The 26237-nt window shown below is 41.5% G+C and overlaps 1 pseudogene; it reads right to left on the bottom strand.

The window, feature by feature from the left end:
• Positions 1 to 24538: 24538 nt before the first annotated feature.
• On the bottom strand, positions 24539 to 24637 carry LOC138398505 (U6 spliceosomal RNA; annotated as a pseudogene).
• Between the last annotated feature and the right edge of the window lie 1600 nt (positions 24638 to 26237).

Here is a 26237-nt window from a genome sequence, read left to right on the forward strand (position 1 = left end):
GTGTACATTGTACCCAATAGGTAGGTTTTTATCCTTCATCCCCTTCTCACCATCCCCTCTTCTTAGTTTTCAATGTCCGTTACCCCACTTTATGACTTCCACTTATAAGTGAGAACATGTGGTATCTGTTTTTTCCATTCCTGAGATACTTAACTTAGGATAATGGTCTTCAGTTCCATGAGAGTTGTTGCAAAACACATTATTTCATTCCTTTTTATAGCTGGGTACTACATACACACACACACACACACACACACACACACCCTGACCACATTTTCTTTATCCACTCAGCAGTTGATGGGCACTTAGGTTGATTCCATGTCTTCACAATTGTGAATGGTGCTGCAATAAACATTTGGGTGCAGGTGTCTTTTTGATATAATGACTACTTTGTTGCTGCTGTATTTGCTTTTGGAGTCTTAGTCATAAATTCCTTGCCCAGGCCAAAGTCCAGAAGAGTTTTTCCTATGTTTTCTTTTAGAATTTTTATGGTTTCAGGTCTTTCATTTAAATCTTTAATTGATCTCAAGTTCATTTTTATATATGCTGAGAGAGAGTGATCCAGTTTCATTCTTCTGTGTGTGACTATCTACTTTTCCCAGCACAATTTATTAAATAGGGCTTCCAGCATATGTTTTTGTTAGCTTTGTCAAAAATTAGTTGGTTGTAGCTATATGGCTTTATTTCTGGGTTCTCTATTCTGTTCCATTGGTCTGTTTCTACTTTTATACCAGTACCAAGCTGTTTTGGTTACTATAGCCTCATAGTATAATTTGAAGGCAGGTATAGTGATTCCTCCAGATTTGTTGTTTTTGCTTGGGATTGCTTTGGCTATTCAGGTTATTTTTTGGTTCCATATGGACTTTAGGATTGTCCCATAAGTTTTGCGTGCTTTCTTCCTCTTTTTTTATTCTAATTTCTTTTTTTTTCCCTTTGACTTGGTACTTTCAAAAGACCTCTCTTCAAGTTCAGGAATTCTTTCTTTTGCTTGATCAACTCTTCTATTGAAGCTTTCTATTGTATTTTTTATTTCACCCATTGAATTCTTGAGCTGCAGGATTTTTGTTTGGGTCTTTTTTCATGATATTTATCTCTGTTAAATTTCTCATTCAGATAGTGAAGTGTTTTCATGATTTTATTGAATTGTCTACTTTATTTTCTTGTAACTCTGAGTTTCCTTAAGAGCATTATTTTGAATTCCTTTTCTGGCCATTTGTAGATTTCTATTTCATTGGTGGGTCTGTTAGTGGAGTGTTACTGTGTTCCTTTGGTGGTGTCATATTTCCTTGCTTTTTCATGTTTCTCTAACTCCTGGCCTCAAGCGATCCTCCTGCCTTGGCCTCCCAAAGTGCCAGGATTACAGATGTGAGCCACCATGCCTGGCCAGCTCTTTCATGTTTCTTGTATTCCTGTATTGATGTCTGTGCATCTGGTGAAACATTCACCTCTTTCAAGCTTTCTAGAGTGGCTTTCATAGAGAAAAATTTTCACCTGTAGTTGGGTCTTAGTGTGCCAATTGGAAGGGTGTGGTTAACTCTGTTTTGGGTAGATGCAGTGGTATAGTCTCCATGGAGCTTCTTCACCTGCATTCAATGTTGGCAATGTATGTGGGTTCCTCAATGGCCTAGGCTGTTGAATTTTGTGGCAGTGGTAGTGGTGGCATAGGCTGTTAGGGTCTTTAGTAGCAAGAGCTTTTGGAATCCTCCTATGCTCTTTTTCCCCAAAATGGGTAGGCTTAGCCAAGGGGATACCTCTTATTGTTTTTTTATTTTATTTTATATATATATATATATATATATATATATATATTTTCTTTTCTTTTTCTTTTCTTTTTTTTTTTTTTTTTGAGACAGAGTCTTGCTCTGTTGCCTGGACTAGAGTGCTGTGGCATCACCCTAGCTCACAGCAACCTCAAACTACAGGGCTTAAGCAATCCTTCTGCCACAGCCTCCCAAGTAGCTGGGACTAAAAGCATGTGCCACCATGCCCGGCTAATTTTTTTTCTATATATTTTTAGCTTTCCAGATCATTTCTTTCTATTTTTTTTTAGTAGAGACGGGGTCTCACTCTTGCTCAGGCTGTTCTCGAACTCCTGACCTCGAGGGATCCTCCTGCCTTGGCCTCCCAGAGTGCTAGGATTACAGGCGTGAGCCACTGCACCTGGCCTCTCTTATTGTTAAGGATCCCTCTTGTTTTCATGGCCTACAAACAGCTGTAGTCACACTGGGGTCCTGGTGCAGAGGCTCAGGGCAGCTGTGGGGCCAGGGTCCTAGGCTTCAGGTCTCATGAACTTTGTGGCACCTGGGTGTCCTGGGGCACAGATTTGGTCTCTGTGTCAAGGTTGGATGTACATTTCTCACTGAGCCAGGATCTGTGACTCTGAGGCACCCCCTAGCAGCTCAGGCCCAGGGGGCCAGATTGCAGTTGTGATTCTACCTGGGGAAAGGGCACACCAATGGCCTCACCCTGGGGAAGGAGGAGTGCTCTGGAGGTTTGGGCTCAGGGATAAGGTTACAGTTGCAATTCTGGAACCTGGGCCAATAGGACTCAGTGGTAGCTCAGGTCCCAGGGCATGAGGCACCATGTAGTGGTGACTCTAGACTCTGGAATGGTAGGGCTCAGCAGTATCCCATACTCTCTGAGTCCAGGTGCAGTGGCATCAAATACCCCATAATGACTGTAAGTTAAGCCTTGCGGGGCAGGGAGCAGCATAGCAATGACTTCACTCCTCAGTGGGGGGGTATCTTAGCAGCTCAAACTCTAGGGCCCGTCCAGCTCTAGGGAGAAGCAGGGCACTAGAGTTTTTTGGCCTGTAGGATGAGATGTCTCAGCTCAGCCACTACTCTTTTTCCCTGAGACGTGCGATACTATTGCAGCTCAGCTTTTAAATGTGTAACTGCTCAGCTTGGCCAAGGCACTGCTTTCCCAGGTGGTGATGTGTCTCTTCAGCTCAGGCCTGAGATGGGGGGGCGTGGCTGCTCTGGGTGGCCATGGCACCATTTTCCTGGGATGACTGGCATTGCTGCTTCTCTGGCACAGCAGGGTAGGGTGGAGCAGTGAGTGGGAGTGGTTTTTGGAGCAGCTCTTCCCAGGCACCATTTTCTCAGGAGGCACTGAACAGCTGCAGTTCAGGCCCGTAGGGTAAGGATGCAGCAGTGACTGGAGCAGGGCTTATGGAACAACTCTGCCAAAGCACTGTTTCGCTGGGAGGGAGTGTGCAGTTTTAGCTTGGCCCTGAGGTGCAGGGCACTGCAGCAAGTGGGAGAGGTGGATGGAACAGCTCTGCCCCAGCACCGTTTCCCCAGGAGGGAGTGTAATGCTTTAGCTCCGGTTCCCAGGTGCAGGATGCGACAGCAGCAACTGGGGCAGGTAAATGTAGGAGCTCTGCCAAGGCACCATTTCCCCATGGGACAGTGCACAGCTTCAGCTCCGATCCTAGGGGGCATGGCGCCATGGAGACGGAGACCTGGAGGGCTGGGTGGAGCAGCTCCACCAGGGGACCCAGGGGAAGGGCCTAACAATTGGTTGCAGCTCAGTTTAGGAATGTTGGGCCACTGGGCAGGGGTGGTTTGGCAGTGGCTTAGCCTCAGGGGTGAAGGGGTGCCCTGGGCACGCACCCTGGAGCGAGACACACTCCAGCAGTAGTTCCAGTTCTGAGATGACTAGCACAGTAGTCACACAGGCCAAGGGGAGGGTCTCAGTGTCAGTCCTGCTCTGGGAGGAGCACAGCTATGTGTATTCCAGGCAGCTCCCTCATTCTTGTCCCCCCATTCGCGCTCCAAGGCTGGAGTCCTAAACCACCTTTCTCTCTTTCCTACAGCCTCCTCTATATGTATTCTTGGCTTTGACTTCCTCAGTTCAAACTAGTCAATTGGCATTTCCCAATTCATTTTTTTAATTGTCTGGAGTAAGTTTTCAGAGCTACTTCCCATTCCATTGAAGATGTCTCTAAGCACTAATTTTTTGTCATCTTGCTTGTTCTACTAAATTGTCTGTTTTTATCACCCCATCAACCACAGTGAGAAAACCAAGAGGGATGCACTTCCTTCTCAGTGAGTGAGTGGTGAAATGAGTACGATGCATTCATTGTTCTTAGTGGCCTTGGGTCTGACAACCACCACTGCAGCAGTTTTGTCTTCATTGATCTGGCTCCACACTTGGTTTTGTATTCAATTTTTCCCATCGAGCCTATATCCACTAAAATACTCGCTGATCTTTTTTTTTTTTATTTCCTCACCAGCTATTTTCTATTTAAGTATGCTGAAAGTTGACATGTTTTCACAGAAGACCACCATTGAAATGATTAAATATTGAACATTTATTTGTTCAACCAGTTGTAAATGGAGAACCTCAGTTTCTCAATTAGTTTTTCAGTATGTCTTTTAAGCATATTAAATTATGCCATTTGAGGGTTTAGTTTGATAAGGACACCTTTTATATTTGTCCTCTCTTTATGACCTAAAGCACATCTGAAAATATCTATATCAAAGAGCTTCATCAGGTCTCTCTGAGTTTCATCTTTTAATGCATTGCTCACATTAGCTGAAAGGTCCTATGAAGAAAAATATTTATTTGTTTTTTTAATTGTAAATTTCCTTGTACAGAACCTCGCAAAGACTGCTATCTTTTTAGGTGCAGACAATTCTGATTACGCTCTAAACCTTTTGTGATTGATTTAAAAAGTGATCTTTCATGTATTGATTGCTAACAGATTTCAAGACATTAAAGTTAAGTTCATTTGTTATCCACTTGTGATCTATTTACCTTTAGAAGGACATGTTGGTTGCTTCCAGCTTTTTTGGCAATTATGAATAAAGCTGCTCTAAACATTTGTGTACAGGTTTTTTTGTGAGACCATATGCTTTCATTTACTTGGTTAAATACCAAGGAATGTGATTACTGTGTTATATGGTGAGCCTATGTTTAGTTTTCTAAGAAACTGACAAACTGTTTTCCAGGGTGGCTGTACCATTTTGCATCCTTACTAGCAATGAATGAGAGTCTGTTGCTCTACATCCTTGCTGGCACTTGGTGTCCTTCAGAGGGAAGGAAAATTATATAGGTCAGAAACTTGGCCATAAAGGAAGGACAAGCATTGAAGGAGTAAGTAAAGGTAAAATGTCTTTTCTTATTCTTAATTGATCTAATAGATAACTATTTATTTAAAATAATAGCAGCAATGTATTGGTTGATGATATCTTGTGAGTAAATGAAATCAATGACAACAATGTTAAAAAAGACAGGTGGGAGGAATTGAGAATACTTGGTTATAAGGTATCTGAACCATCCATGAAGTGGTATATTGTCATTTGAATGTTATTATGTTAGTTGTTAATGTTCACTGCAAACTCTAGGGAAACTATAAAAAATTTTTAGAAAGAAGTATATTGACATGCTAAGAGAAGAAAGAAAATGGAGGTTCTGTCTCACCAAAAAAATCCTTAACATGTTATTAAATTAAGTGACAATTTGTAAGCAGAAATATAATTCTAGTTGGTCATATTTTAAAAACTTATTCTTTTCTTGTGAGATGTTTACTTTCACACACACACACACACACACACACACAAACACACACACACACATTACTGAGATGGTCCTAGAGGTCCTACATCTTCAACGTCTCCTAGCTGGTGAGTGGCTGGGCCAGCACTCTGATCCGGGTGAGTCTCAGTCTACCCCATAACATTTCTACGTCAGTAATAATTTTCAGTTTTTAGCTAGGTACAAAAATGATGAAAATACAATCTGATTTAATATATGTATATTTCAGACTGAGGCAAAAGATATATTAAAAATGTATAACAGTCTGAGACAGTATATGATAAGAAAAAACAGGGGAGAAAGAGTTCAGAGGAGGTAGATGATGCTGAGACTCAGGCAGCCTTGATGTTTCTCATTAAAGTGAGAGGTGAAACATCTACTGAGAGTGAGAATGTGGGGCCAGGAAGGGAGGGCTTAGATAAAGGGGCAAAAGTTTGGTCCTGGCTAGACCAGGGACTATGCAAATGGAGAAGAGGAAACCATTAATGGTAGAGAGTTATGCAGGCAGACAGTGAGACTAAAACATGGGGCTGAGACAACCCCAAAAGGGGAGTTGCGTAGAGTTTTTTGTGGCCAATAAGCTTGGATAATGGTGAAGAAAGCAGGAGGTTGGCAAGCAGGATGAGGGAGCATGTTAAGAGTAAGAAATGGTGAATCAAGCAAAAGGACTTGGAGGAGGTTGGAAAATTGAGGTCAACTCAGTTTCTGTTGGATGCTGTTGTTGTTTAGTTTCATCTGTTCTAGTTTCATCTGTTAAATGACATTCTCTCTAGAGAATTGTTAGTGAAAGATGGTGAAATGAAAGAAGAAACTCCCATACAAACACACCCCTTTTGAGAGGAGTAAGGACACAAAATTTCTTTGTAATGACAAGTGGTGGAAAATGTGTCTGCTTATTATATGATTATTTCATTGCTCAGGACAAAAACTGTAATTGAATGAGACATGTCACTATGTAGTCATGAAGCCATCAGCATTGATTTTCCACTAGTGCTTGATACAAGGAAAAAAATCTTAAAACCCACAGGCAGAAAAAAGAAAAGAATGAAATTTGGATGTTGATATCTATTCAGTATTACAGAGCTTGAAAAGGAGAATTCAGGAGAATCCAGCCTTTTTTATTTGACAATGTGGAGCTTGGCACTGAACTCAAGGAAAAAGAACTTTAAGAAAAGGCCTTTTGCGGTACATGGGCAACGTATGTAACCTGCAATTCTGTATCCCCCATAACAATAAGATGAAATAAAAAAAAAAAAAAAAGAAAAGAAAAGGCCTTTTGACTGTATTCACCTTGCTGAGAATGAAAGCTTGCCTTTCAATGACAGTTCAGAGTCACTCCTGGTCATCAAAGCTACAAGTCTTGAATTGATATAATGGGAGATTTATAACAAGAAAGAAAAGTAACAACCATGGAGTTAATAACAATTTTCTACTAGAAACCCTGAAAAAGATCAAACATTGTAGAAATAAGCATAGTATTAGCAACTGTCTGTGGTACCTACTGTTTTTTAAAGTGGCATGCCAATACAAAAACCACAAATACTGTATTTGACCACCATAATAAGATACCACAGACTGGGTGGCCTAAACAACAGAAATTTATTCTTTCACAGTTCTGGAGGTTAGAAGTCCAAGATCAAGGTGTTGGCAAGGTTGGTTTCTTCTGAAATCTTTCTCCTTGACCTACAGATGGCTGCTTTCTTGCTGTGTCCTCGCGTGGTTTATCCTCTGAGTGTGTGTGTGCATCCCTGGTGTCTCCCTGTGTGTTCTAATTTCCTTTTCTTATAAGGACACACATCAGGTTGGACTAGGGTCCACCCATACAACTGTATTTAACCTTTTTAAAGACCTTATCTCCAAATATGGCTTCATTCTAAGGTACTGGGGGTTAAGACTTCACCATGAATTTTCAGGCAATGCAGTTTAGCCTATAAGAAACACAGTATAATGATTTTCTTAGGTGGAGACAGGGAACATACCATTGTCTCCAGTACAGGAAAGTTTTAAAACTGTATTAGGAGGAAGGCATACCTGTTACTTTCCGCAATCTGTGTGAGCGTCATCTTGAGATTCTGGAGGAGCAGATGTCTGCACTGACTCCAGAAAGACAGGTAACAGTTCCTTCACTCGCTCTGTCAATAAATACGTAATGAGCATGTACTGAATGTCAGGCACTGCTCTAGGCTCTGCGGGTAAAGAGAGGAGCAAGAAGGAGAAGCTCTCTGCTTTTGTCGACCTCTTATTCTAGTGGTGATGATGCTCTGTAAGTGAGCAAATGAGGTCAATTCAGATAATGATCAATACTTTGATGAAGATAACATGGTTTAGTTGGATCATGTTGGGCAGGGAGGCACTTCTTTAGATTGACACCAAATTATGTCAAATCCAAATAGACAGAGAGGCAGACTTAGAAAAATGATAATTATTCAGAAACGAGCATTGCAGTGGGAGTCCACGTGGGTATATTAGGGAGGTAAAGGAAGACAAGGGTTTCTAATTTTAAATTTTTAAATTTCAAAATATTAGGGGGTAAAAATGTTTTTGTTACGTGGATACTTTGTATAATGCTGAAGTCAGGGCTTTTAGCGTGCCTGTCACCAGAATAGTGGTCACTGTTAGCAGCCAAAGCTCGTTTGCCTTCTTTTAAGAAACTGGAGACTGAGACTTCTTTATATGCAGGAGACTGATTTCCAGAGAGAAGCAGATTTCTAATCTAGATGCAGCTACACACTCAGTTATAGTATGACTTTGGGAAAGACATTTCTTTATGCCTTAATGTTTTCAGCTGCAAAATGAGAAAATAGGACTCAATTAAATGAGTGTTACAAACTCTCTTATATCATAAATCTATATTTGAAGCTGAATGTGATAATTTGAGTCCTTAATGCGATATTAATAGAGTTTGGCAAATATTCACTCCCCTGTCCATCTCACTGGAGGAAGAGTTCACTGTCTTGCCACTCTGATGTTGGGCTTGGCTGTGTGACTTGTGGCCAATGGAATGTTAGCAGATATGGTGCTTGCAGAGGCCTTAAGTATTTGTGTGGCTTGGCTTCGTTCTGGTAACCCAGATTTTCCTAAGAAGTATATGCTCAGGGACGTCTGCTCCTCAAGCATGGGCCCCAGAATGAACACTTGTGCATCAGACCTGAACCTAAACTATAGCCTGAAGTCAAGCCAAGCCAATCTCAGCCTGAAGCAGAGCCATCCAGTTTAGTTCGTTTGAACTGCAGTTCACCTGCAGGCTTATGAATGTGAGAATAAATGCTCAGTTTAGTAAACCAATGAGTTGAGGGCTGGTTTGTCACACAGCATTACTATGTTCATAACTGACTAACATGCTTTAGTTGAATCAATGGTCTTGAACTGTGTTGAACATAATGCTTACCAAGCTGGATTGAGATCTTTTATTTCTAAAATCAAGGAAAAAGGGCTATTTACCCCTTCCATTTCTATTTTTTTTTTTAAAAATTTTGAAATGGATAGAATAGATTAAACTTAACATTTTTACTCCTAAAAAGAGAAGAAAATAGCTTTGCATTATAACAATAGATTGCATGATAACAGTGAATCCATGAATATTTCATGATGTCAGTGGATACTAGTTACCTCTTCAGCTTGCATTTCCCTAATGTCCATTAGCAATGCAGCGGGTTCTGGAAAAGCTGTCTCCAGTCTGAACTCTGGGGAAGGAACATGTAACCTGGACAAAGCCCAGTTGGACACTTCATTCAGGATTTTGTTCAGAGTTGGGCATGTGTCCTGAGCAGTGCCAATCAGTGTGATTTTGGGACTTTTGCTAGAAATTCTAGGATATTCTCTTTTGCTCTGGAACTTTGAAAACAGTATGATTAGTGAAAGAAGTCAGTCACAAAACAAAACATATTATATGATTTCATTTATGTGAAATGTACAGAGTAGGAAAACTTTCAGAGAAAGAAAGTAGATTGGTGATTGGGGATGGGGAATGTGAGCGACGGCTAATGGATATGGGGTTTTATTTTGGGGTGATGAACATCTTCTGAGATTAATTGTGGTGATGGTTATACAACCTTGTGAATATACTAAAAACCATTGACTTTTACAACTTTAAATGGAAGAATTGCATGGTATGTGAATTATATCTCAATAAAGTTGTTAAAAAATCGTGGTACGAACCAGGGTTTCCTGAGAGGAGATGCATTTGCTGCATGACGTGGGTGGTGTTGAGTGAGGTGGTTTCATGAAAGGTGTTACCTTAGGAGCCATGGAGAAGAATTTCCATGCCTGTGCTTTGCATGGAGACATCCCTGTTCACTTGTTTAAGAGTGGGATATTCCAATTTTCCCCCAACTTTTTATGTTTTGGTCACAATGGGGTAGATGGTGCCTGAGGAAAGAATAACTCTCCCATTTTCACTTTCGAATGATCCTTCTGTACATATATGGGTTTGCAACTGGTGGTTGCTGTGGTTTGAATGTGCTCCCCAAAGTTCATGGATTGGAAACTTAATCCCCAGCACAGCAGTGTTGAGAGGTGGACTTTTAAGAAGTGATTAGGTCATGAGGGCTCTGTCCTCATGAATGGATTAATGCCATTATTGTGGGAGTGGGTTTGTTGTCTCAAGAGTGAGCGCCTGAAAAATGAATGAGTTCATCTCCCTTCCCCGCCTCTTGTGTATGCCCTTCTCCCTCTCTCTCTTGTGCATGCTCTCTTGCCCGTTCACATTCTGCCTTGGGACAATGCAGGAAGAATACCCTCAACAGATGTGAGCCCTGCAACCTTGAACTTGTCAGACTCTAGAACTGCAAGAAATAAATCTCTTTTCTTTATAAATTATCCAGTCTCAGGTATTCTGTTATAGTAGTACAAATGGACTAAGAATATTAGTACCAGGAGTGGGGTGATGGTTATAAGAAATGCCTGAAAATGTGAAAGTGGCATGGAAACTCTCAGCCCAGCCGTATAAAGAATAAAAAAGCAAGTTTGGGAGAGAATATTAAGGGTGTGGCCAAGTGACCTTTTGCTAAAGAGATTCATATGGACAGAAGGAAAACAGGTTTTATTCATCAAGACAATGGGAAAGTGACCCCAAAAGCATTTTGGAGACTTTTGAGGCAAGCTAGAAGCTTGAGGGCAAGGTTTTCAGAGAGGCACTCACAGGACCTCAACATTCGCTGTCCAGGGGGAGACTCAGGACTCAGCACGCCTTATTGTGGTGCAGCCGTCCTCAGCCATCCCAGCTGTGGCTCTAGGGGGCCCAGGTGTGGCCCATGCTACAGCCTGAAGGGCACAAGCAGTAACCCTTGGAGGTGTCCCTGGGATGCTGACTCTGCAGAGGTGCAGAGTGCACAAGCTGTGTGGCCAAGGTGACCTCCATCTGGATTTTAGAGGATGCCACAGACAGCCTGAGTGCCTAGGAGGGGCCTTGCTGCAGGGGCAGAGACACTGCAGAGAGGCCCGACCAGGGCAGTGCTCAGTGGAGCCACAGAGACAGAACCACTGCAGAGAGTTCACACTGGGGCGATGCCTAGTGGAGCTGTGGAAGCTGGTCTGCCACCAGGACCCCAGAACTGTAGAGCTACTAGTGTGCGACACTAATCTGAGAGAGCTTCGGGCATGAGACTTTAACACATGAGAGCTCCTGGATAGACTGAGCCCCCAAAAACCATAGGGGTGGGGTTGCCTGAGGCCTTGGGAGTCCAACCCCTGCGTAAGTGTGGCCAGGATATGGGGCATGGAGTCAAAGTGATTATTCTCCAGGTTTAAGACTTAATGCTGTTTTTCCTGTTGGGTTTTGAACTTTCTTGGGATCAGGTGTCCCTTTCTTCTTGCCAGTTTCTCCCTTTTGGAACAGGAATGTCTATTCTATGCCTATCCCACCATTGTACTTTGGAAATAGATAACTTGTTTGATTTCACAGGCTCACAGCTGGAGGATAATTTGCCTCAGGATAAATTTTGCCTTGACTCTCACCCATATCTAATTTAGATGACACTCTGGACTTTTGAGTTGATGCTGTAATGAGTAAAGACTTTGGGGGCTATTGGGTGGAATGAATGTATTTTGCATGTGAGAAGAACATAAATTTTGAGGGCTGGGTTGGAATGCTATGGTTCAAATGTGTCCCCCAAAGTTCATATGCTGGAACTTAATCCTTGTTGCAACAATGTTTGAAGGTGGAACTTTGAAGAGATGATTAGGTCATGAAGGTTATGCCTTCATAAATAGATTAATGCCATTACTGAGGGAGTGGGTTAGTTATTGTGGGAGTGGGTTCCTCATAAAAGGATGAGTTTGGCCCCTTTCCCCCCACCCCCATGCCTGCCCTCTGCCTTCCACCATGGGATGATGCAGCAAAAAGGCCCTCACCAGGTATGAGCCCCTTGACCTTGGACTTGACAGCCTCCAGAAATGTAAGAAATAAATGTATTTTCTTTATAAATTACCCAGTCTTAGGTATTTTGTTTTAGCAGCACAAAACAGATGAAGACAATGGCATTTCTTTTGTTTTAGCCATAACCTTATTTATTACATTCTCCAAGTCAATATTTGATTTCTGTGAACATACTCTCATCCCCTCCTTGAAGAACCTGTCTAATGCATGCTTCCTTCTACGGCCACAGGGACACTCTAAATAGGTCCGGGTCAGTTTAACATTTAAATAGCTATAGAGACATAACCGTGTGGCTGCATAAACACCATTTAGTGATGGTTTAATAAAAATGCAATATTCAGTAATTACAAGAACTGTCTCCAAGGTATGGACATGAGTCTCTTCTCTAGAAAGTCTAAGACACATTAAAGTAGGAAAAATGGTACTTGGGGCTCTGTCGACTGCATGATTAACTGAGAAATGGGAATCACCAAGTGAGAAACATTTGGGCAACAATTTCCAGAGCTGATGTAAAACAAGAGTATTGCCCTTTTTTGTGAGAGAACCCCCTCTTTTTAAGATGCAGCGATGGAATTCTGATAAGGACACACAGAGGTGAAAGCTGATTTTCCCTCAAGGACACATTATACATGCAAAGCCAAAATTCTTTCAACAAGATTAATAAGTGCTATTTATGGTGTTCCCTGGGCAGACTAATGGTGTGAAGAGCAGAGGACTAAGGCTACACAATCCTCTGTGGTCTTCAGATGTGTTTGAGCTGCAGCCGACCACAGGAGGAAGGCTGGTCCTCTTTTGTGGGAGGAAACTAATTGAGAAGGATCAGGTTATAAAACACAAATCATTTTTAGGCATATCTGGTGGTTAATTATTAACAAATGGCTGATTTGTAAGCTAAATCTTTACTTGGGAATATGGAATATTTCTAACTTCTAACTTACAACCCTTGGGAAGGTAAAAAGTGAGAGACCCTTCCTGAGGTCTTACACACGGGGTAAGTGAAGACGGCTCCAGGTCAGGGGGAGATAGCAAACATCAGAAATACAGGGAACCAACATGGCAGCTTATGCTTCTTTTCTGTTGTCATTTGTGATTAATAATTAAAATTTAATTCCTAATTATATTGAAATAGACATTGGAATTAATTCCTAATTCCAGCAATACTGTAGTTGAAAAATCAGAGCACTAGGAGGCAGAAGGCCTGGGTTTGGACCTGCCTGCTCTCAACTTCTACTGCTGTAGGCAATTCTTTTCACCTCTCTAGGATTCAATTTTCTTATTCGTATAAGGAAAGGGCTTAAAGATTCCTAAGATGCCTTCAACTTCATGATTTTATGATTTATGAATCTTGGGTTTCAGAGCTGGATGACTCAGTGATGATTTATCCGAGAAAAATAATATTATCGACTCTTGAATGGGAGACTAATATTTCCTGTGGGTGAAAAATTAATTTTTAGCTATCACTAATGTCAAACCAAAGAAAATATCCTGACTCCAATAAGAAATTTAAAGAGTCTGCCTAATGATAAATGGCTAAGAATTAGCAGTGTGTGGGTTCTCACAATTAACTAAAACTCTACATAGGAATCTTCTTAATTTATTAAAAATTCTGTGTTTTCTTTCCTTTTCCAAACTAAATATTCTGAAAGAAATGAAAATATGCTTAAGGAGCATATTTAGGAGCTACTAGATTGTATTTTCCTGCTAATATTGTCTAACTCTTTGAATGTTGAAGCTAATATTACAGAGTGAAAATAACATACAGCCACATACTAATCCTCAGTTTGTATTCTCTATTTAATCTCCAAGAAGAAAATGAGCCATCAGTTCCTTGGAATGCATACCTTAAATACCTTGGACAAACTAAATAGATTTTCCTGAGGCCTTTACATAACCAAAGTGACCACCTAGTCATGGTTGTTTAGATTATAGATTAAACAAGTGTGTAAAGTATGGCAGAAAATATTTAAGAGTTTATCAGTAAGGATGATTTTGAGATGTAAGCAACAACAATAACAAACTTGAACGGATTTAAACAAATGAGGCAAGTTTAGAAGGAGAGCAGGATTCAGAACTGATGTAACCCAGACCTCTGGGTTTGGTTCCTGCTATTCCTTCTCCCTAGTGTTGTCCCATCCGAAGTCTGGATGATGGCTCCCCTTGATAGACTACAGTGCCTGGAACACAGCGAGCACACACTGAATAATAAAGCTCGTGAGAACTGCTAGCATTTATCTAGTTCTCATTACATGTTCTAAATGCTTCACATGCATTGATTCATTTACTCTTCACTATAATCCTGTGACGCAGTGTGGTTCTTCTAGAAATATGTCCACAAATCCTTTGAGATGCCTCTCTTCCCGAGATGGGGTCTAATTGCCCTCTTCTTGAATGCAGGCTGGACTTCATGACTTGTTTCTAATGAGTAGAACAAAGCTAAAATGATGCTGTGTGACTTTGGAGCCCAGCACAAAGAAAGGCTATGGCTTCCATCTTGGTTGTTCTCTCTCACTCTCTCTCCCTCTCTCTCTCCCCCTCTCACTCTGGGACAAGCTAGCTGCCACTGCCCCATCCAGGGGATACTCAGGCAGCCCTGTGGAAAGGCCCACTTAGTGAAGAACCGAAATTCCCAGCCCATAGCCATGAGACCTGCCAACAACTGCATGAGTGATCTTGGAGGCAGATTCCAGATTCTCCAGCACCAGGGAAGACAGGTGATGACTGCAGCCCCTGTTGGCAGCTTGACTGGGACCTCATGAGGGGCCCTGAGCACAAGCCACCCAGCTGAGCCACTCTCATCCTTACAAACTATGTGAGATAAGTGAAGTCACTTGTCCCAGGACACATGGCTGGGAAGTTGCAGGATTCAGACCCACACAGCCTGACGTCTGAGTTCACATTCTCAGCCCCTGTTGTACATAGTCGTGATGTCGTGGAGATCTGTACACTGCCTTGTTTATTGGAATCCTTGGTCTTTCCTTTTAAGTTGCCCAAAATTTCAGGATTGGTGGATAATTTCAGAGAGATTAAGATGAGTGATTAAAGTGATTAATATAAATTTTAAAAGGCTCTTTAAAGATTATTTTATGTGTAGTTAAAAATAATGTTTATATGTTATCTAGCATTTTTGTGTCTTAGAATTCTATGTCACAGAATGGAGATGTGAGAGGCAGCTCATAGCTTCAGGAAAGGAGTAAGGAAGGCACTGACCTCCCCGACCCAGGGAGGGATTTGAATTGAAACTATAGTTACCACTCATTAAAGGCACAGCAAAGACAAGAATCACATGCATTAGAATAATACAGCCTTACCAATTCTGGTAAGCATAGTTCTAGCTAGGTCAGGTGTTGGGGGATTTCTTTAGATGTCAAGATCCGACATGATTTGTTCTGAATTCATGTGACCATGGATTTGAATGTCATGAAAGCCCCAGGTTTTAATTCCTGTTTTGTTGCTGAGGTATCCCGATGAATTTCCTACGTTATGTTTTTTTCTTTCTCATCTGCAAATCTCTCAGTTTCCTGCTTCACAGTGCAGAGAGAAAGAGGCCTGAAGCTGCTTCCTCTCAAGGCTCTCAGTTCTCCTTACTTTCCTTGTTTCCGACCGCTCAGTTGTGTGAGGGACATGCGGACGGGCTGTGAGGTCCTGGGGCAACATGTAACCACTTCTGTTTTACGTGGAGATTTCCTCCCATTTCCTAAGGACCCAGAGCCCAGAGAGGGGAAATCACCTGCTTGAAGTCAGTCAAATAATAAATGACAGGGCCTCCCAGCCTGGTTACTGCTCCACTTGCAATGCTGTGTTTAGAGTTTACGTCCAGGTCTTACTTGAGGGTAGGATGATTCTTTGCTCAGTCTTGGGAGGTGACTCATGCAACATCTATCTTGTATTCTTTGTGCCAGGGTTATTCAGGTCTCTCTTATCTCCCTAATGGGTTGGAAGCTCTTGGAGGGCCACGCTTACCGCATAGCTCAGTACATGCTCGTACTATTGATAAGTGAAAGTGAAAGGATAGACGGATAGAGGAAAGGATGGAAGGATGGTGATAGAACTAAAAAGCACACTGCGCTTTCCTACTAAAGTTGCCTTGCTATCTGTGCCTTGATGTGAGAAAACAAACTCTTATGTGTATTTTGAATTTAAATAACAGGTAAGTTCAAAACAGGTACTTGACTTAAAAAAAAAAACGTGGCCTGGAGAATAAAATTCAGTTTCACGAATTCATGTTATAGCTGACTTTCCAGTGATTGATCTATGGATGAAGTTTTATAGGAAACATATACCTTAGAGCAGAAGACTACTTCCTGGCCTGGCAGATGCTGTATTTTTAACAAATCTATTATATTTTAATTGTCTATTTCCATATGCACAATCATTTTTTGCTTTTTGGCTCAGAAGGGAAAGTTAATTGCTGATTGAAAACATTATATATTTTGCCCTTTCTGAAAGGATTAGAAGCTGTTTATTGCTAAATCATAATGCAAATGTAACTCTACATGGCTAGCGACCATGAGGGGCTTTTTTGGTGTTGATGATGTTATTCTCCAATACTACAGACCAAATTATAATGCACTGGATTAGAGATGCACAAGAATGGATTCAGAGTAGAAACAAGCAATAAAGGGAAGTTTTCTATAGCCAAAGAAATAAGATGGGTTTGGGGTGGGATGGTGAACATTGATGCCCAGTGGTTGCATAGAGAATGAAGAGCTAGACTTTGGATGGTCTATCTATGTGTTGCTAGTGAAGAGAGAATCATGGCTATGAGACTTAGATTTTGATAGTATATTTATAAGTAATTTCACATTATAAAAGTGTTTTATCATTAATATTTAACTGATAACAAAACCCACTATTTACTGAATGCCTTGGACATCATGTCATATATCAGGCACCCAATAAGCCAGTAGGCACAGAATCATGTTTCTACTTTCTCTGACCTCTCCTTTTGCGGCATCTCTTCTTCCCCCAGCCAGAGAAAGCTCTCCTCTTTTAAGGGACCTTATCTGATTGGGACAAGCCCACTTGGATAATCTCTGTATCTTAAGGTCAACTGGCTTGGGACTTTAATTACATCTGCAAAGTCCTTTTTGCCATGTGGTATTAGTTATGGGTATAACACTACAGGGTAAAGTCGTGAGGGCCAAAATTCTATCTTCTACACCCGTAAAATGAGAAAGCAGCAGACTCAAGATTCTACCTGAGGTCCAACTACTTTCAAAATCTGTATTCGCTCATTATACCACGAATACTCTATTCATGGGTTAAAATAAGAAAAACATTAGAAAATGATTTAGAATCCTGAATAGAATATGAGTAATTGCTGATGCTATGAATCTATCCATGTTTCCTTCCTGAAATAAATGACTTGAGAAAATAATCTGGAATAGATAAGTTGAAATATTGAATTCAAAATGGCGAATGCTTTGTGATATTGAACAAATTACTGGAACTTTCTGTGCTTTAGAATGATCATCTGAAATAAAGGGATGGTAACAGCAGTACTCACTTCATAGGGCTGTTGTCATCACAATGTGGAAAGCACCTGATACGAGTCCCAGTCCACAGTAAATGGCCAATATCTACTAGTTACTGTGCACACACAACAATGCCCTTTACTTTATCATATTTACCATGCCTTATCTAGCTATTTTCATTTAATTTTCTGTCTTCCTTTCTTTTCTGTAAGTCTCGTAAGACAGGGAACACATGTCTTTTTCATTGTTTTATTTCCTAGCCCTTGGTACTGGGCTTGGCATTCATGAGAATACTCAGTAAATATTTGCTGAATACATGAATGAATAATTTTGGATGAAATCTCTCAATTATTTTTTAACATGGTGGGGGTCAAACAAAACACATCTGAGAGCTGGATTTGGCCTGTGGATATCTAATTTGTGATTTCTGCCAAAGAGTATGGCCATGATTATTTAGCATGGAAGCTTTTCAGACATGTGTTATCAATCTTCTGCAGAACTCTAGAAGACTCAATAAACATCCTTAGTTTGTCTAATTTTGAGCAATATAGATGCTGTAGAAACTTTGGCATTTTAATAGTTGAGATGATTTAAGATATCTTCTCTCCCAAACTGAATGTCAAAGTTGTTTTATTCTATTTCCCTTTGAATTAAAAAAAATTTAGCCTTGCTTTAAAAAATGGTAATGTGTCTTGATAGCTCCCTAGTTATGGCTTATAGCACTTTGCTCTTTCTCCGGGGGTTTCAGCCATTAATTTGTCCCTAACACTAAGCTGCCACCCTTGGAGGAGGACCACCGAAGCTATATGATGGGAATCACCTCAAATTAGTCCTTGGTGTCCATCCTCTGTGCTCCCTGCTGGTTCCTGAAACACAATATTGCCACCCAATATTCAATGTCATGGTATCTGGTAGTTTGATACTATAGGAAAAGAAAAAAAAAATGACTTAACTTCAGTCAATGTCTTATTTAAAACATTCCTTGGGATAAAAATCAGCATAGAAATGGTGAGCACATTTCCCAAGGCATCATTAGGACAAAGGCCAGAGCTCACTATAAAAAACGTTAATTATAAAAAAGTTTGCGTAATTAAATACTACAGTCTCAATAAGCCTAACACATTCCTAACAGGTAACCAATTTCAGTGGCTGTCTAGACTGGTAGGATATCTCAAGCTGGAATTTAATTAAAGATTTTAAAAAAACCTCTGAAAGACCAAAAAATACTGAATGACTTTCGTCTTTGTTTGTGAAGATGTGGTTTGGAGAAGAAGAAGCGTATGACGAGGAAAAGAGGGAATGCGAATTTCAGAAACCAGATACTGGGTGAAAGAGAGGAATAAAGAACGTTGTTAGAAGCTGTTATATCTGTGAAACCACTTTCAGTGATTGTTCTGCAACTCAGACTGGGCAATGAGTCCGTATTAGATTTCCGTTTGGTGGAAGTAATATAGATGTTTTGAAAAATGGCTTTTGTCTCTTTTATTCATTGTCTTATGATTTCAGAATTGCCTTTTTTGCTGTCCTTCCAAAAAGGAGGTTTCTGCAATTATGTCTTTTTTCCAGTTTTTAGTTTCTCAGTGTATTTTGAAATAAAAAAATTTCACATTTTATATATTATTTAATGATATATCTGGTAAGAAAACAATTCTAGCTTTAATCTGGAGTCTGGAAGAATTCAGAGTGTTAGGATTGTAAGTGAAATGGAGTGGAAAAAGGCAAGGCCCTGCATGGTAGCTTGTCCCTAAGACGGTACCACGAATTCCTTCTCTCCCTGCATGGACAAGCCATTGCTACATAGAGACGCCCAGCTGAGCCTCCACTCCCTTGACTCTTGGTTGCTCAGTGACTGCTTTGACGAGCTGAGTGTGCAATGAAACAGGGTTTGTAGTAGAATCTAGCTTTAAAGGTATTGGAAAATATTTTGGCCTAATCAGCAAAATTCTTACTAATTAATCTGATCCTATTAGACCAGGATAAATAGATACTGACAGCTAGAGCTCTGGGTTGTGACAAGAGTTGGTGCAGATCCCTTTCTGGGTTTGATGCATATTTATTATAGACATGCCTCCAACTGCTATCACCACGTCATCCAGCTGCTTCCACTTTGGAAAGTGAGTTTGCACCATACGCTGCACAGGACAGGACTATGCACGATGGTGACTTGGGAGAATATGATGGAAGGGAAAGTCCACCACATGTGAGACTAGGTTGTAAGAAACCTTCTAGTGTCTGTCTCAATCTTCTGCACCCCTGATGTAACTTCCACTTCCCAGACATCAATCTGGGGAAACAAGGTTGAGGGACCTTAATGTGTCTTTCTGACTCTCTCTCCCATGGCTGTTACAACACCCCCAGTCTCCTGCAGCTTTATCCACTTTTTCCAGTTTGGAGAAGTGCTCAGGAACTGGTCCTTTTTGCTACCACCTGGATTCCACCATTTTTTCTCTGAACTTCCCTGGCTGCCTCTGCTCCTGCAGCCCGAGTGACCAGTGCTACACCCCGGCCACAGGCCACCCTTCTGCAAACTCCAGGCCAGGGAGAAAGGCCCTGGGCCTTCCTGTGCTGCACCTGAGCCCTAGTTACCAAAACGCTTGTGGGGTCTATATGCAAACAGGAGGGATCCTCTTCTCTTCCTTTGTGTCGGTTTTTTTTTTGGAGAGTCACAACCGTAATATTTATTCTTTTAAAATCATTAACTGGTAATTTAGGCATGGTACCCACCGCTGCCATCAAACTGAAATTTTGTAAGAGGACTTTTGAGGTCCCCAAAGACAAGCTCATCACACAAAGAAAAGCCCTGCTTCACATGCCCCAGGGGAAAGATACATAAATGACGACCCCGAAAGCTCAGTGTCTGCTGGGGTAGGTGTGGAGCCGTGTGCTCTCTGGAGTGACCATTGAGCTGGTCCCTTTGCATTTCTCTGGGAGCAGGAGGATTTGGGTGACCCATGGCTGGGGGTGTCTGAGGCTGAAGGACAAAGAAATTCTTAGTTCCGTTCCAGCAGTTCTCAGTCCTGCCTGCATACTGGACTTTACTAACAATGCTTGCATCTCACACCCAGGGATTCTTACATGATTTGTCTCAGATGCGCCTGGAGCAGTGAGACTTTTAAAAGCTTCTGTGCAGTCATTAAATAGAGTCTCTTGGGCACTTTTAAATGTCTCCCTCATAGGGCCAAAGTCTTTACTCTCTGAAGTTTGTGAGCTTCAGGTACACCAAGGTCTTCAAAGCACAAGCTCAAACTGAATCACGGAAATATGGGATGCTTAGAAACCAGGACTCAGGAGGTGCATTTTAGACCATGGATGTAGAGGAGATAAGGTTGCAAAGCTCAAAAGTCTTTCATACCCTTCTCACGGGTATGGATAGTTATGGTTACAGCAGAGAATGGAATTGTGAACAACCTTGACAAAATATTGTAGTACTGGGCTGGGATGGACGATCTTATCTATAGAATCTCTGCGACATTCTTTCATTATTGCAGGCATACGGTGAGTCCCAGTCTTCTCCCAAGGTGTTCCAGACATTGGGAGGACAATCAAATCTCCTGAGATTCTGTGAGCCTAGTTGATTCCTGTTGCTTTTATGACAGATGTCCTCCTCCTCCCGCCAAGGCCATGGTGATGACATGAAACATGGCACTAATGATATAGTTTCACTTTCACTTAAATTTTGTGTTTTAGATCCTCTTGAAAGATGTGTCCACTGTCAATTCTGACCCAGCCATTTACCACTGTCAATCAAAGGGTTTCCAGAAAATTATTTCTGAAAGTATTGCGGAAAGCATGGTATTTTAACTCCTCTTGGTGAGTTTTAGCGTGCCAGACATTAGCCTGGCTATTGAGAAAGCGTGAGTAGGATGAACTGACAAAAACAATACATTACAGTATCAAAAAAAAAAAAAAAAAAAAGAAAAGAGAAGAAAAAAAGTAAAGAGGAGGATACAAACAGTATAAATATGGCATGAAACTTTTGAGTAGAATTATAAATCTAATTTATTTACCCATAAAGACAAAAGAATTGTCTGTAGTGAAAATGGCAATAAATTAGCCTAGATGATGAAAAACGAGGGTGGGTAGGAAACAAAGGAGCTGAGGCCAATGAACAATCTGCAGAGCAGCTAGGAACCAAATAACAACTTCTGAGTAATTTATTTTCAAGCTACATTGGTTGCAAAATCAATGCAACACTGGACCACTGTGAAAAGCTGTAATTACTTTGGAATTAAGAAATTTGGGCGTCATGAGTAGGAGTGGTATTTACTTGAGTCTGAACTCTTGAAAGAGACAGTCTGATTTGGAGGTGGGTGGCTTTGTGTATAGCATATGTAACATATTTAAACTCTACGTGACATGGATATAATACAATGGTTACATTGGCTATTTAGTATTCCAATGCTTCCTTACTAATCATATTCTATTTTGACTCTTGTTGCTACCTTTACCTTGTAACCTAAAAATTTTAAACCCCTAGGAAGAGTGAAGAACCCTGAGTGTTAGGTTTGATAAGAGGATGTGCCAGATGCTATATCAAAGCAAGTCATGATTTTATTAAGTTGCATTAAACATGGACAACTGTTGGCCTTGAGCACTTTCAATGTTCCTGTTTCCTTGAAGTCAGGAATAATGTAGGAATTTTAATATTATTCTCCACAGCAGAGGACTTGAATTTCTGTGATAGTAGATAGGGAAGAGGACGTGTTCCTGGTTGAGGACTGCTTCTCTTGGATGCTGTCTCAAATGCTATGGCTTCGTGGTATATTTAAAGTGCCAACCATTGTAGCCTTTGAGATCCAACAAAGAGTCCCTTTTATTAGCCTTGGCACATTTCTTTGCTAAGTTAAGAAATGTGCAACACATTGGCGTGTGCTCAGAATTTGAAGGAAATCTACCAGACTGGCTTCATCCTCATGTAATACAAACTCTAGTAGCTTGTTCTTCCAAAGCCCTGCTGGCAATCTTTGAAAAAAAGCCTTATCTGATTAGCAGTCATGCAACTCTACAATTTACTGTGCTGTCTAGAACAGAAATTCAAATGGATTCAGCTGACACAGCCACGTTTTTTTTGAGAGTCAGAGGGGTGATGAGTGCTTATCGAATGCTTATATAAATGATAATTTAACATGGTGAAGGCCCTTAGTGCAGAAATGCATGGGCTGGTGATATTTCAATGTTAAAACACTTAGATTAGAATCTTGGCCATAAATATGCTATTATTTTGCTGTCCGTTTCAGAAATTTTATATAGTTTCCTTTAAATGTTTAGTCTAAGTTCCAGTGACCTGATATATAATAAACTATATGTGTGTGTGTACACACATACACATACATATATATACACACACATTAATATACATAAAAAGTTATATGTAAAAGGGTGTAGACATAAAGGGATTTATATATAAAGATACTTTTTTTCTTTTTTCTTTTTTTGAGACAGAGTCTCGCTCTGTTGCCTGGGCTAGAGTGCTGTGGCATCAGCCTAGCTCACAGCAACCTCAAACTCCTCGGCTCAAGCAATCCTCCTGCCTCAGCCTCCCGAGTAGCTGGGACTACAGGTATGCGCCACCATGCCCAGCTAATTTTTCTATATATATTTTTAGCTGTCTATATAATTTCTTTCTATTTTTAGTAGAGACGGGGTCTCACTCTTGCTCAGTCTGGTCTCGAACTCTGGACCTCGAGCGATCCTCCTGCTTTGGCCTCCCAGAGTTCTAGGATTACAGGGGTGAGCCACCGCACCCGGCCTATATATTTTTTCTTTAGGGAGAATACAGTCTCTATGGGGTTGGAGGATTGGAAACATAGACACTTGTCAGCCAGCCCTCAAGATCCAGGAATAAGCTCTTCCCATGGCCAGGAAACACATGGAAAGAGAGAGAGATAGATGACTCTTAAAAACATTGTCCACTCAGCAGTTACACTGGAAAGAAATATTGTTCAGTATAAAGGCAACTGAAAAAAGAAAAAACACTAGACAGTGGTGGCTGCTGAATCAATATGCTGACATTTCTCAGCGTCTCTCTGCAAACTGGACTCTGGCATTGAAGAGTAAGTGGGTGAATGTAGACGCAGAAGAATGCCCGCCGGGACGTTTCTGCGAGCATAAAGATTTGTAGCCGCTCTCAGTCCTGAGAAAGTAGTTTAGAAGGGTAACAAAATTACACCCTGGTATTTCCTTTTTTTCCTTGTCTGTTTTTTAAAGCCTTCTCTTTAGAGCAAGTTTAGGGTTCCTGAGACCTGTATTTACTGCTAACTTCTACCCATGACGTTTAAGTCTGTCGTTAGCGTCTCTCCCTTGGCCACCTCACAGCAGTGTCATGGCGTCCAGCCTCGAATGGGTCCGCAGTCCTGCTCTGTGACCACTCTGGTCTCCATCCCTGGTCCATTCTAGGACCAAAGTGTCCCTAGGGCTGGGGCTGTCATCCTCCCCTACTTCAGGTGTATTGGGTTCTGCCCTGATCTTCTCACTCCAGCACTTTCTACCTTCCTCTCTCAAATGGCTTTTTCCTTCTGCATTGAAACTTGCTCTTTATGAAGAAAACTTTCAAATCCCCACTTCCCTCTAGCCACCCTTCTCCCACAGACAGGCTTTTGGAACCTCTTTACCGTCTCCCGTTTGCTGCTTACCTCTCAGGTACTCCTCACCCATTGCCGTCTGGCGCCTGCCTCTCCACCCCATGGGGACCCTGCCCCTCACGGACTGAGATGACTCTCAGTGTCTAAGTCCGATGGCTCCCTTGCCCGACCTCTCAGCAGAGGCTGACACTGATGTCCACTCCTTGCCAGACTCACCCTTTCCCTGGGTCTATGACACGCTTGCTTTGCTGACAGGCATAACCCTTTTGTTGGCTTCTCCTGTTCTGTTTTTTTTAAAAAAATTGTGGTAAAATATGCACAACACAAAATTTACCAATTTAACCATTTTCAAGTATACAGGTCAGTGGCATATTCTAGGTGACTTATATAAGTGGAACCATAAAATAGTTATCCTTTTGTGATTGGCCTATTTCACTTAGTGTAGTGTCTTGAAGGTTCATCCATATAGCACATATCAGAATCTCATTCCTTTTTAAGGCCAAATAAGAATCCATCATATGTATGTACCACACTGTTTATCCATACATCTGTTGGTGGACATTAAAAATGTAAAACACTTCTCAAATTTGTGGGTCATCCTTGCATGGGGGCTGTGTCTCTGCATTTTCCCAACTTTTGTTTCTATGCTGCTGAGTGAGCATCCTGCGCTCTTCCTCTCCCTGTGTGTCTCCTAAGCGTCCTCATTTCTCAGAGCTGGAAACATCTGTCTTCACTTCTTGCTCTGAACACTGTCCTGGTCCGGCCTCTGAAGGTATCACACGATCTTAGTCCTGGTTGTTTGTATAATGTTTCTCCCTTTGCATTGAAAACCTTCACCTAACAGTGAGGTAAGAAATTTTCCAACCCACCTTGGACATTCTCTTCTCCCGGAAGTTAGATCTAGTCCTTCGAGGCTGGGATAGACTCCTCTGCCTCTGTTCCTGTTACTCGTTGTGTCTGTCCCATCACAGGATTTATCATCATGGATTGATGTTGTTTATCAGCTATCCATCTGGTCCACTGTGTTGTAAATATCTCGTGAGCAGGGCTCACCTCTTTTGCTATCGTGTTCCCAGGGCCGCGTGTGAGTGAACCACCTCCTGGCCGGTTATCCACAGGTCACCTGCTCCCTCCAGAGCAGCAGACATTTGACGTCTCTTATATACCACTGTAGTCACCAGCATCTCCCCGGGCCCATATTTTATACTGTCACGAAAGTATACTCCTAAAATTTCAAAATGCTCGCTTACCTTCTTAAACACGTCCTTAGGGCTCCTGATTATGTTTGTAGTAAGTCCGAACACTTTAACATGTAAAATTTAACTCTTTTCCTTATGGCCCCACGTACCAAACCCACATCGTAGCATCTTTCATCCTAAACTCAGGGATGCTGGGATGTTTGCTGTTCCCCAGACATGATCTCCACTATTATGCATATGCGCCTCTAGAGGATATTTATTATTCCTTTGGGCCGCATGGCTTTCTTATATTTAAGGCATTTCCTGACTTATGAGTCCTCGTGGGAGGGAGAACCTACTAGCTGTTACAGATACTCACTTTCCCAGCCACCAGCTCCACCAGTCAGATGCATCTGACTCGAGAATCAGAGGCCAGAACACGGGACTACACGGAGCCCACTGTGCTGGCAGTGGCGGAAGCAGGATTGCGACTCTGGACGGCAGGGGCAGGATAGTGTTCTGCCTCCAGTGTGGGAAACTTCAGAGGTTCAAGCTACATGTCCAGTGCTTGGCAGCAGCAGTCTCCAGTTCTGTAGTGTGATTTTAGGAATTTTTCCCGTGGAAGCATAGCTTGAGGTTGTTTCTCAAGACCTTCCAGAAATTCTGTGAAACAAACATTATTCTTTCAGCAAAATACACCAGAATTGCGTTCTATGTTTGCCACAAAACCTCTGGCGATAGGGCGCCCCTACCCTACTTCCCCTGTCTTCTCAGCCCTGAGCCTTCTCCTCATATTTCAATGCCATTCTTCACTGTCACCTTCTCTTAGAAGTCTCCTTCTGGGGTAGCACTACCCGTTTTAAACTGTTTTATAGCACCCACAAAATGCTTTCCAACATGGATTTGAATATTGAGTCTGTAGGTAATCACCTATGTGTTTGTTTGTACTAATTAAAGGATTGACTTTGAAGGACTTCACATTATAGATCTCAGAGAAGCTCGAACGATGCTCCATTCCAAACTCCCCATCCAAAGCAAGAGAGGAGAAGGCCCACCCTTGGGTAATTCACTATACGACCTTAGA

The sequence above is a fragment of the Eulemur rufifrons genome, chromosome 17 (assembly GCF_041146395.1).
Source record: "Eulemur rufifrons isolate Redbay chromosome 17, OSU_ERuf_1, whole genome shotgun sequence".
Lineage (NCBI taxonomy): Eukaryota > Metazoa > Chordata > Mammalia > Primates > Lemuridae > Eulemur > Eulemur rufifrons.